Source organism: Salvia miltiorrhiza, chromosome 1, assembly GCF_028751815.1.
Source record: "Salvia miltiorrhiza cultivar Shanhuang (shh) chromosome 1, IMPLAD_Smil_shh, whole genome shotgun sequence".
Classification (NCBI taxonomy): Eukaryota; Viridiplantae; Streptophyta; class Magnoliopsida; order Lamiales; family Lamiaceae; genus Salvia; species Salvia miltiorrhiza.
In genome coordinates, this window is record NC_080387.1 from 45,437,629 (window position 1) to 45,448,590 (window position 10,962).

Below are 10,962 nucleotides of genomic sequence, written 5' to 3' on the forward strand. Positions count from 1 at the left end.
AATTCAGTTGATTTGGTGTGGTTTAAACAATATATATAATGCAAATTTTATTTGACAAAAAATAAAGTGAAGATGAAATTAATAATTATTAGATGAAAATAAAGCATAAATGCACCAAAGAGGGACTAATCCCTAGTCAAGACAAACTATGAGAAAGCCTTTACCACTATGTTGTTTAAACAATTCAATATTAAGAATGAGTTTTAATAATAATATACATATAATAATTATGTGGATCTATAAATTAATTAATTTTCTAACTCTTTATAACAAAGAAAATTCGAAATGAATTGATTATGATCGTTTAAAATGTCAAAATTCTTTTATTCTATTATATAGATGTAATGACCCGACTTTTTATTAAGGATTATATACTTTTAATTACTGATTTAAGGATTGATTATGGTAATTAGAGTTCAGCATCCATTAATAAAATACGAACTTATATGAATTTGATAATTTATATATGTGATGATTTATTTATTTTTATTTTCAATAGATGATGCACTCAAAATATATTTTGAGTCCATTAATTTATTGTGGAGAATTTAACACTGAAGTGTTAAATATGAATCTTTTATCGATTGTTTACTTAAGCCCATGAGTAATTTAATTTATGTTAGAAGCAAGCTCAAATGGATTTTATGCTTCAATAAGAATTAGGCTTATATGTCTTAATGTATTTAAATGAGTTTGGAACCATATAATTAATATATTAATCTCTTAGATATTTTAATTTGAATAATCCTAAGCATGCTGAATCCTAAGCATGCTGAAGAATTTACTACGCATGCTGAAGAAATTCTTCAGTCATACAAAGCTAGCTGAAAGTGTTCATACCTGTAAGTTGAAGAATTTCCACGACCCTCACCACCCCATTTTTCTTTTATAATCTACACCATTCTTCACCCAAACCTCACCACTTCACCATTTCTAAATTCTGCAGCAAGTTCACACAGCAACTACACTACCAGACCAAGGTTTTCTTCTTAAACTGAGCTCGTTTATTTTGAGCTCTCTATTTCGTTCACCTGTTACAGAGAACCACCAACACATACCAATTTCTCATATTCCATTTTTATGTGCATATGCAGCCTGTTATAAACAGAATTTACATGTATAAATGGAGGGTTGAAATTACATGAATGAATGTTTAAGTGCAGTACGCTTTATTGAAGTACATTTACAGTATTTGAAAATGAATTCAGTAAAAAGCCTATTTCTATGTTTTGAACTGAATATGAGGCTTGAACCCTGTTTTGTATGTGTGAGTCGAGATCAGAGGGAGGCGGCAGCCGCGGTGGCTCGTCGCCGGCGACGGAGCGGCGGCGGTGAACCTGCCGTTGTCTCCGATCTGCCAAGAAAGGGAAAGAGGAGTTTCAGTTTTTAATTAAAAAAAAAAAAAGGGAAGAAGATGAGGAAATTTAAAATGAAAGGAGAAGGGGAAACTTAGGGTTTACCTGGGCTGTCTCCGGCGACGGCGGCTCCTCAACGGCCGTGGGCCTGTGCAGCCAGCGAGAGGGAGGGCGACGCGGCGGCGCGGCTTACGCCGTGTCTGCCGGCGTGTGTGGCAGTGAGGTTAGAGAGAGAGATCGAGATGAAGTTGAGAGTTAGGGATAGAGAGAGAGGGAGAACAAGGGGCGGCCGTGGCGTTGAACGACGGCGGCGGATCTGCCGCGAGGATGAGGGAGCAGGCGGCGGCCCGGCGATGGCGGCACACCGCGGTGGTGGTGTCTGCTGCGCCTGGTTCCAGCGGCCGAGAGGCGAGAGGGTGAGAGAGGACAAGAGTTCAGGGGAGGAGAGAGAGGCAGCAGCCGCGCCGCTCGCCGGCGGCGGCGGCGGTGGCGGCCGCGTTGAACGGCAGCGGACAGAGGGAGTCCGAGAGAGAGAGATGAGAGGGTGAGTGTTGCTGAATGTGTGTGTTTGAGTGTATTTAGTGTGTGTTTTATTTAGGTTAAGAATTGGGCCGGGTTGGGCCGATTTTATTAATTGTTTGGGCCGAGACTTGGGCCGATTTTATTAAGTGTTTGGGCCCTTATTTAATTAATTGATGGGCTTAGATTTAAATGTTTGGGCTTCAATATATGTTGGGCTCGGCCCCTTACAAATAAAATCTGATGGACTTCTTTTAATTAAAGGATTTGGGACCTATTTTAATTAAATTGTTTGGGCCTTATTCAAAGAAAAACATGATAGACTTAATTTATCTAATTAATTTGGGCTTATATCTATTTAAATTATTTGAGCTCTTAATTATTAATTTAAATTGAGCTTGATTAATTTAATTATATATTGACCTTTAAATTAATTATTTAAATGGAGTTCTTTATTTCAAGTATTTATAAATGGATTATAAAATGAAATATTTTGAGTTAAACTCTCATTTAAATTAATTCTTTTCAAATGACTTATTAATATGGATTATTTGAAAATGATTAAATGATTTTAAAAATAAGAAAGCATGATCTATGATAATATAATTTATCTATGTAATATTATAGGATTTGTTTTTAGATGACGGAATATTTGACTTGATGACATAAATAGAACGAGTTATGATTAATGCGCATGTTGATGTTCGAATAAATAGTTTCGAACCTAAATGATAGTTATGTGATAATGTTTTGAGTTTAAGGTTTTGACGAGATAAGATTAATAATCCGACCTCATAAGACGAGCTTTAATTCCTTAAATAGGATTAGCATCTCATAATTTAATTAAAGGAATATGAGTCATGCATAATCATTTCACGCATCCTCATTTATTGAGATTTTTCGAGAATTAGAATCTTATTTTATTTTCTCGAATTAAAGGTCAAGCACCAGAGTTAGAGCTAAACCGTGAGTCTGCTATTCAGGTAGGGCTTTCTACGTATAAACTAAAATTATATATTAGAATTGTTAAGACTTTATGCTTATGAATTTAAATGATATTGTCAATGCCTAAATGCTTTATGTTTTATTATTAATTGCCTATCTGATGTTAATCGAATTCGGATTCTGGATGGGACCGCAAATCCCTTCGGAATTAGTGTACACCCTTGTGATCGTGAGTCATCTAGCGGGTTGGCCGATCATAGTGTCCGTAGAGGGAGGCCTCCCTCTCGGCACGAGTTACTGATATGGTGATTAATGATATAAAATACCTGCGCGGGTTATTGATGAAAGAAATGATATTATGTTTGGTAAATACGAGTCTTTAAAGGAAAACCCTCGTATATTACTACTGTTGAAAGGCTTGACAATAAAATATTATGCATGTATGTAAATTTCGGCAAGTGTCCACTAAGTACTTTTGTACTTAGCCCTGCATGTATTTTTAAATGTGCAGGTTGAGCTGTGATCGAGGATGTAGTGTGCAAGCGGAGCTTTTGTCAATTTAGGACGAGAACCTCAGAGTGGAGTATATGTCTTCATACATATACTCAAGTTATTATTATTCCGCTGCGAACACTGATTTACTAAAGACATTATGTTATCTTGTCAAAACAATATGTATTATTTAATAATGTACTCAAACTCGTTGAGTACCCTCTTTGGATAATATTATGTACGGTTCCCTTTTGACCTTCGTTAAATTCTAGTTAATTTCAATTGTTTTCCTTATACAAGTCGAGTCATCAAGAAAACGAATATGCCCCTTTCTAACTCCCGCTCCTAAATTCCCCTCCCTTAGTCGCGGTTTTCCCCGAAATTGCTATCCTTAGCAAGTGCGGTCGTGACAGAATGGTATCAGAGCATTTCTTTTGCTCTGAGTACTACTCATTCCTTCTAAGTTGAGTCTAGATTAAGTAAGTTAATACACTTTTGAACTAGTTGACAAAAGCTTGGCACTACATCTCGTCACGCTCAACGGAGGTTATGGTAAGTACTTTCAAGTTTTAATTAAGTTAATTTCTTGAAATGTATGAAGCATGAATAAGTATGACTATTGTATGAATCACAAGAACTTAGAACTGTTAAGTTATATATGCTCACTCTCACGACGGAACATAGAAGAGAACTTAGGGAGATGCCTTAACTTTTTCTTCATGTTACGATGACATCGACAATGACGGTCGAAATAGAGAAAGAAGAATCACACGAAGGGTCGCATGATGAAACCACGAGCATGAAGATTGAGCAGCATAACGAACTGCCAATAGTACGTTGATGGCATGGGCATAGCTTAAATATTCGAGTGTTTTTCTACGATGAGATCTCGAATTAGCTTGGCCTTTTGAACTTATTTTGTTGAAACTTTTAGTGCTCGTTGCTAGATTTAAGAAAATATCATCATCACATAACAAGCCCTAAGTTCGGTAAACAACGACACTAGAACTATATGATAGTCGAATTAGGTAATCTGTGATTAAGTATTAAGAACCTGTATGACTTGTGTAAATGCTAGATTTAGATGATGAAGTGTTTTTGCACGTTATGGTTATTGAACCGAACTTGTTTTCCGATTTTAGATATTTAGAACCTTATCGCCTTAAGTTACTTGTCGTGTGCTACTTTTGACGATAGAACTTCCTTTGTTAGATGGCGAGGACTGTTTTCACCCGACGACGACCACTGCCCCCATGGACTAGTCCAGAGGAGGTCGAGCAGTCCTACCGCACCTATGCTCCATGTCACGGGGATAACCTCGGACAGTTCCTCGCAGGTTTTCACAGATACTGGGTCGAGGCGAGTGCACATGGAGTATCAGGGTATGACGGTATCCAGAGGTTGATCTTACTGTTACCTTCCGAGTGGCAGGGATGGGCTAGACAGATTTCTGCCCACTACATTTTTCGCCGAGAAGATTACCACGACCTCATGGGAGACTTCCCTAGCTTTATTGCGGAGCTTCAGATCTGTTTCACTTTGTGGGGCCGCGCCCCTCTAGGGCCCTACATCCTTCCGGGAGACTACGTACAAGTGGGGACGCCTTTGCCAGCGGAGACACCCGCTACTGCCCCTGAGTCTCCGATGGCCTTGCCACGAGATTCTCCACCACGTGCCTCAGTTCTAGGGCGCCGTGGTAGGCACGATGACGAGACAGGCCCTTCTCGTCCACGGGCTCGTAGGGATTTCCCATCGCCTCCTGACTCAGCGATCCGAGCTACTGCTACTCCACCACCACTGATACCTACGATAGACGCAAGGTTTGAGGCTGCCATGGCAGATGTCGACAGGGTCATGGCCAACATGAGGGAGTTTCTAGATAGGGGCAAATACCCTATGCAGGAGGATGACGATACAGCACAGTATGGTACGATGAGGAATTACTCGTCCCGAGCCCGTGCCAACTCCAGCTCCGATCAAGCCTCGTGCCACGGCCAGGATCAGCACCAGAAACGATCCGATCCGTGAGATTGTGGACGATATCTTCCGCTCAGCCCAGATCATGCAGGAGACAGGCGAGGGCCAGGGAGAGACTCCGTTGCCCAGCTGGGAGCCGGGCGAGGATGAGGAGGAGGACCCCGAGGAGGATGAGGAGGAGGACCCCGAGGAGGATCCAGAAGAGGACCCCCTGGCGTCACCAAGGAACAGTCGTACCGCGACTCAGAGTTCACAGATTTGATAGTTTTTAGCTTGTAGATGTACTCCGGAAACGATAATTCGTTCCAATGACTATGTTTTTATTTATGTTGTTTCTAGCTAGCATTAGTACGGAAATGTTGGTCTCTAGGACATTCCGCGAATAAAAACCCTTTTGTGATTACTTAACTAGTAAGCCGATACATCATAGGGAGTACTAGATAGACTTTACTTACATTTTGGGTTGACGATGTAAAAGCCCTCGATGAGGCAATATTCCATGATATATATATATGACCCTAGCATGGGCTTTCTGCGACGATCTCGTATATGTTTTATGTTTCTCTACGGGTTCTTATTCTTCACGAGTCAGTTAAGAATGTAGTAACTTTGAATAATGTGACTCGTGTATGCAACAGATCCTGTTATATTTTTTTTGGAGTTATGATAAGTTAAATTTGACAAACAGTTCTTTATTAATTGCCTTAGAGACTCCTGTATAGAATGCGTTAAAATGGGTGTTTGTATTGTACAGAATGCCACCTAAACGAGGTCGCCCAGCTAGGAGGAACATTAACAACAATGGAAATCGTGATGAAATACCTGAGGGACGGCGAAACGACAGGGAACCTACCCCACCCCCTCCACCCCCTGCTAGAAGGACTGAAGAACTGTTTCTTCGACAGAATCCGCCCTACATTCACTGGGACAGGCGACCCAGCTGAGGCCGAAGCTTGGATACGCGCCTTGGAGCGTATCTTCACCTTTCCTACACTGCACAGAAGAGGAGCGACTCTCGTGTATGTCTTTCCAACTAGCCGGATCGGCTGACTTTTGGTGGGAAGCCCGCCGAAAGACTCTGACTCCCGAACAATGGGCAGCATACACTTGGGAAGACTTTAAGACGGGATTATATGATAAGTATATTCCCAAAAGCTACAGAAAGAAGAAGGAGGCTGAGTTCTATAGCCTGAAACAAGGGAAGAAGACGGTGACAGAGTATGACAGAGAGTTCTGCGATCTATCGCGTTATGCTCCACAACAGGTGGATACTGATGAGAAAATGGCGGAGAAATTTTGTGCCGGTCTGAGGCACGAGATTCGGATGACTCTAGCTAGTCATGGTGGACTCTCATACACTGAGTCTTTGAACAGGGCACTGGACATCGAAGCTGCGATGCCAGTAGAAAGGTTGGCTCCGCCACAGACCTCAGCGCCAGCCAACCCACCTGCACGCCCTCAGAACTTTAAAGGGAAGCGCAACTGGAACGACCATAGAGGAAATGAAAACCAGACTAACAAGAGGCCATGGCAAGGAAATGCGCCGTTGGGACAATATCAGCAACAAGGACAAGGGAAGCAACAGGGTCCTGCCCCGGCTGGAGGCAGCCAAAGACAAAATGAAGTTCCCCTTTGTCCAAAATGCCACAAACCACATCGTGGTGTCTGTAAGGCTGGAACTGACAGTTGCTACACGTGTGGCCAGAAGGGCCACTACTCCTCACAATGCCCCAACAAACAGCAGGGCGCGGCAATCAGGGCCACTTATGCCCAGCCCCTGCAAGCAGTTCAAGGGCAACACCAGCCCCGCCAACAACAGCCATACCAGCAGCAATACCAACACAAGAACCAACAGCGCCAACAGCAACAGAGGCGGCAACAACCATTGCCGCAGCAGGCGAGAGCCTTTGCTCTCACCCAAAACCAGCCCGAGAAGAACCAGGGAAACCTGGCAGGTATGGGCAAGCTTAAAGGTTTTTCCATAATGATTCTGTTCGATACTGGTGCCTCGCATTCTTTTATATCTGCCCCTTGCGTAGATACCGTAGAAATCGAATCAGAACGAGCTAAGTGTGCCTTAAGAATCACTACACCCTCAGGAGAAAGATCTACCACCACACATGTTTGCTCGAACGTAGAATTTGAAATAGGAGAACTTAAGATGGTAGCGAACAATCTTAATATTCTGCTCATGTGGGACGTAGATATGATCTTAGGAATGGACTGGCTAGCTGAGAATCACGCCACCATCCTTTGTAGTGAACGAAAAATTTCTCTTCGACCACCTGGAAAGGAACCGACGGAATTTCACGGCATAGGTATGAAGAAAAGAGTACCAGTGATATCCGCATTACAAGCCAGAAAAGAGATGATGAAGGAAGGAAGCACAGCTTATCTCGTCTACCTAAACGGGGAAGCTAGTGAAGACAAGAAGGTGGAAGATGTGGCAATAGTACGAGACTTTCCAGAAGTTTTTCCTGAAATATTGCCAGGACTACCTCCAGACAGGCAACTAGATTTCACCATTGATCTAGAACCTGGATCTGCCCCAGTATCAAAGGCACCGTACAGGATGGCCCCAAAGGAACTACAAGAATTAAAGGTGCAACTACAGGAACTCTTGGACTTGGGTTTCATCAGACCCAGTGTCTCGCCTTGGGGAGCGCATGTACTCTTTGTCAAGAAGAAAGATGGAACCATGAGAATGTGCATTGATTATCGAGAGTTGAACAAACTGACGCTTAAAAACAAATACCCTCTTCCAAGGATAGATGATTTGTTCGATCAACTCAAAGGAGCCAGTGTATTCTCAAAAATAGATTTAAGGTCTGGTTATCATCAACTGAAGATCAGACCAGATGATATATCTAAGACCGCTTTCCGCACAAGATATGGTCACTATGAATTCATTGTCATGCCATTTGGTCTAACAAATGCACCGGCAGTATTCATGGACCTCATGAATCGAGTTTTCCATCCATACTTAGACAAATTTGTCTTAGTATTTATAGATGATATCCTCATCTATTCTAAGAATGACCAAGAGCATGAAAATCATTTAAGAATCATCCTGGAGACATTAAAGACGGAGAAGTTGTTCGCCAAATTCAGCAAGTGCGAATTTTGGTTGAAAGAAGTAATGTTTCTAGGGCACATCGTATCAGCAGATGGAATCAAGGTGGACCCCGCCAAGGTGCAAGCAGTGCGCGAGTGGAAATCACCAACCACACCTAATGAAATCCGGAGTTTCTTAGGTTTGGCGGGATACTACCGGAGATTCATCGAAGGATTCTCTAAAATAGCGAGACCAATGACGCAATTACTTCGCAAAGGAATCAAGTATAAGTGGAACGAAGAGTGTGAAGCCAGCTTCCAAGAGCTGAAGAAGAAATTGACAACTGCACCAGTGCTAGCAGTTCCAGCAGCCGATAAAGAATACGTGATCTTCACGGACGCGTCCAAAAATGGGCTAGGTTGTGTGTTGATGCAAGAAGGAAAGGTCATTGCCTACGCCTCGCGACAACTAAGGCCACATGAATTGAACTACCCCACTCATGATCTGGAACTGGCAGCAATTGTGCATGCTTTGAAAATTTGGAGACACCATCTATACGGAGTTAGATGTGAAATCTTCACTGATCACAAAAGCCTTAAGTATTTTTTCGAGCAGAAAGACTTGAATATGAGACAGAGGAGATGGCTCGAACTCGTAAAGGATTACGACTGCGGTATCAACTACCACCCGGGAAAAGCTAATGTAGTAGCTGATGCTTTAAGTCGTAAAACTCAATCCGAGTTAGGACTTCTTCTCACTCAAGAGGACACGCTTGTAAGGGATTTTGACAAATTGAAGATAGAAGTGGTTCAGCCACCGGCAACGACAAGAGCAATTATTGCAACTCTAGTAGCCGTCCCAGACCTCAGAGAAAGGATCGTCAGTGCCCAGAGAGCGGATGAGAGCTTGGAAAAAGTTCGTCTCAAGATCCGAACAGGCACGCCAGGAGGATACCAAGAGGCAACGGATAACGCAGTTCTTTTTGAAGGAAGATTGTGTGTTCCCCATAACGAGGAACTGAGAAACGAGATCATGAGTGAAGCTCATGACACGCCCTATACCGCTCATCCCGGAAGTACCAAAATGTACCAAGATCTAAAACAGAAATTTTGGTGGGACGGGATGAAACGAGATATAGCCTCGTTTGTAGAGCGTTGCCTTGCATGCCAGCAAGTGAAAGCTTTACATCAACGACCATATGGGAAATTACAGCCATTGGAAATTCCAGAATGGAAGTGGGAGCACATAGCGATGGATTTCGTGACGGGTCTACCCAAGACAAATAGGGGCAACACATCTATTTGGGTAATAGTAGACCGTCTCACAAAGAGCGCTCATTTTATACCGATTCCAATTACCCATGGATCGGAGAAACTAGCCCAACTGTACATTCGTGAGATTGTACGGCTACATGGAATACCAATATCCATTACATCAGATAGAGATTCAAAATTTACTTCTAGATTTTGGATCAGTTTGCAGAAAGAGTTGGGAACGAGATTAAACTTTAGCACCGCCTTTCACCCTCAAACAGATGGACAATCAGAAAGGACAATTCAGACCCTTGAAGATATGTTGAGGACAGTGGTGCTAGACCGAGGAGGAAGTTGGGAATCAGTGCTGCCATTGATCGAATCCGCCTACAACAATAGTTACCAGGCAACCATTGATATGGCACCTTATGAGGCGCTGTATGGAAGGAAGTGTAGATCACCACTTTACTGGGATGAAGTGGGTGAAAGAAAAATCCTTGGGCCAGATGCAGTAAGCGAGATGATCGAGACCATCCGCCAGATTAGAGCAAGAATTAAAGAGGCCCAGGACAGACAGAAGTCTTATGCTGATACCCGACGAACTGAACTACAATTTAAGATTGGAGACAAGGTTTTCCTTAAAATATCACCCTCGAAAGGGATCGTTAGATTCGGTGTTAAGGGTAAGTTGAGACCCCGTTTTGTAGGACCTTATGAGATCCTTGAAAGAATAGGTCCCGTAGCGTATAGGTTGGCACTGCCACCTAGCTTTGGAAACGTTCCACAATGTGTTCCACGTGTCACAGCTGAGACGGTACGTGTTTGACCCCAAACACGTGATTCACCAAGATGAAATGATTCTTAACCCAGACTTGACGTACGAGGAAAAACCTGAAGCCATTTTGGACCGAAAGGTGCAAGAGTTAAGGAATAAATCGATCGCGTCAGTCAAAATACTGTGGAGACACCATGGACCGGAAGAAGCAACGTGGGAACTTGAGGACCAGATGAAAGAAAAATACCCAGAACTTTTCACATAGGTATGCAAATTTCGGGACAAAATTTCTTTTAAGGGGGATAGTATGTAATGACCCGACTTTTTATTAAGGATTATATACTTTTAATTACTGATTTAAGGATTGATTATGGTAATTAGAGTTCAGCATCCATTAATAAAATACGAACTTATATGAATTTGATAATTTATATATGTGATGATTTATTTATTTTTATTTTCAATAGATGATGCACTCAAAATATATTTTGAGTCCATTAATTTATTGTGGAGAATTTAACACTGAAGTGTTAAATATGAATCTTTTATCGATTGTTTACTTAAGCCCATGAGTAATTTAATTTATGTTAG